Consider the following 2,500-nt stretch of genomic DNA (forward strand, 5'->3'; position numbering starts at 1 on the left):
ACTCGGTCGGGGACCTCCGCCGTCGCCTCGGTGCCCCCGCCGGACCCCGGGGGTGTCCGCGACGGGCAGTCGTCCCGGTCTACCCGGGCCCCGGCCGGATCAGCCTTTCTCTTTCCCACGCCACGATGGATGCACGGGATCCCGGCTCCGGGGCCGCGGGCCTCGGTCGGCGACCTCCGCCGTCGCCTCGGTGCCCACGCCGGACCCCGGGGGTGCCCGCGACGGGGAGACGGCCGGGTCTACCGGGACGGCCTCGGGCGGGTCCGGCTTACCGGGGCCCCGGCCGGATCAGCCTTTCTGTTTCCCCCGCCACGATGGATGCACGGGATCCCGGATCCGGGGCCGCGGGCCTCGGTCGGGGACCTCCGCCGTCGCCTCGGTGCCCCCGCCGGACCCCGGGGGTGCCCGCGACGGGCAGTCGTCCCGGTCTACCGGGGCCCCGGCCGGATCAGCCTTTCTGTTTCCCCCGCCACGATGGATGCACGGGATCCCGGCTCCGGCGCCGCGGGCCTCGGTCGGGGACCTCCGCCTTCGCCTCGGTGCCCACGCCGGACCCCGGGGGTGTCCGCGCCGGGCAGTCTTCCCGGTCTACCGGGGCCCCGGCCGGATCAGCCTTTCTGTTTCCCCCGCCACGATGGATGCACGGGATCCTGGCTCCGGCGCCGCGGGCCTCGGTCGGGGACCTCCGCCTTCGCCTCGGTGCCCACGCCGGACCCCGGGGGTGTCCGCGCCGGGCAGTCTTCCCGGTCTACCGGGGGCCCCGGCCGGATCAGCCTTTCTGTTTCCCCCGCCACGATGGATGCACGGGATCCCGGCTCCGGGTCCGCGGGCCTCGGTCGGGGACCTCCGCCGTCGCCTCGGTGCCCCCGCCGGACCCCGGGGGTGCCCGCGACGGGCAGTCGTCCCGGTCTACCGGGGCCCCGGCCGGATCAGCCTTTCTGTTTCCCCCGCCACGATGGATGCACGGGATCCCGGCTCCGGCGCCGCGGGCCTCGGTCGGGGACCTCCGCCTTCGCCTCGGTGCCCACGCCGGACCCCGGGGGTGTCCGCGCCGGGCAGTCTTCCCGGTCTACCGGGGCCCCGGCCGGATCAGCCTTTCTGTTTCCCCCGCCACGATGGATGCACGGGATCCCGGCTCCGGGTCCGCGGGCCTCGGTCGGGGACCTCCGCCGTCGCCTCGGTGCCCCCGCCGGACCCCGGGGGTGCCCGCGACGGGCAGTCGTCCCGGTCTACCGGGGCCCCGGCCGGATCAGCCTTTCTGTTTCCCACGCCACGATGGATGCACGGGATCCCGGCTCCGGCGCCGCGGGCCTCGGTCGGGGACCTCCGCCTTCGCCTCGGTGCCCACGCCGGACCCCGGGGGTGTCCGCGCCGGGCAGTCTTCCCGGTCTACCGGGGCCCCGGCCGGATCAGCCTTTCTGTTTCCCCCGCCACGATGGATGCACGGGATCCCGGCTCCGGGTCCGCGGGCCTCGGTCGGGGACCTCCGCCGTCGCCTCGGTGCCCCCGCCGGACCCCGGGGGTGCCCGCGACGGGCAGTCGTCCCGGTCTACCGGGGCCCCGGCCGGATCAGCCTTTCTGTTTCCCCCGCCACGATGGATGCACGGGATCCCGGCTCCGGCGCCGCGGGCCTCGGTCGGGGACCTCCGCCTTCGCCTCGGTGCCCACGCCGGACCCCGGGGGTGTCCGCGCCGGGCAGTCTTCCCGGTCTACCGGGGCCCCGGCCGGATCAGCCTTTCTGTTTCCCCCGCCACGATGAATGCACGGGATCCCGGCTCCGGGTCCGCGGGCCTCGGTCGGGGACCTCCGCCGTCGCCTCGGTGCCCCCGCCGGACCCCGGGGGTGCCCGCGACGGGCAGTCGTCCCGGTCTACCGGGGCCCCGGCCGGATCAGCCTTTCTGTTTCCCCCGCCACGATGGATGCACGGGATCCCGGCTCCGGCGCCGCGGGCCTCGGTCGGGGACCTCCGCCGTCGCCTCGGTGCCCACGCCGGACCCCGGGGGTGTCCGCGCCGGGCAGTCTTCCCGGTCTACCGGGGCCCCGGCCGGATCAGCCTTTCTGTTTCCCCCGCCACGATGGATGCACGGGATCCCGGCTCCGGGTCCGCGGGCCTCGGTCGGGGACCTCCGCCGTCGCCTCGGTGCCCACGCCGGACCCCTGGGGTGCCCGAGACGGGGAGAGGGCCGGGTCTACCGGGACGGCCTCGGGCGGGTCCGGCTTACCGGGGCCCCGGCCGGATCAGCCTTTCTGTTTCCCCCGCCACGATGGATGCACGGGATCCCGGCTCCGGCGCCGCGGGCCTCGGTCGGGGACCTCCGCCGTCCCCTCGGTGCCCACGCCGGCCCCCGGGGGTGTCCGCGCCGGGCAGTCGTCCCGGTCTACCGGGACGGCCTCGGGCGGGTCCGGTTTACCCGGGCCTCGGCCGGCCTAGAGTGTTTCTGTTTCCCCGCCTTGATGGATGTACGGGATCCCGGCGCGGGGGCCCCGGGCCTCGGTCGGG

The sequence above is a fragment of the Pituophis catenifer genome, unplaced genomic scaffold (genome assembly GCF_029215685.1).
Source record: "Pituophis catenifer annectens isolate HBS135680 unplaced genomic scaffold, rPitCat1.0.hap2 SCAF_39, whole genome shotgun sequence".
In the NCBI taxonomy this organism is placed as follows: Eukaryota; Metazoa; Chordata; class Lepidosauria; order Squamata; family Colubridae; genus Pituophis; species Pituophis catenifer.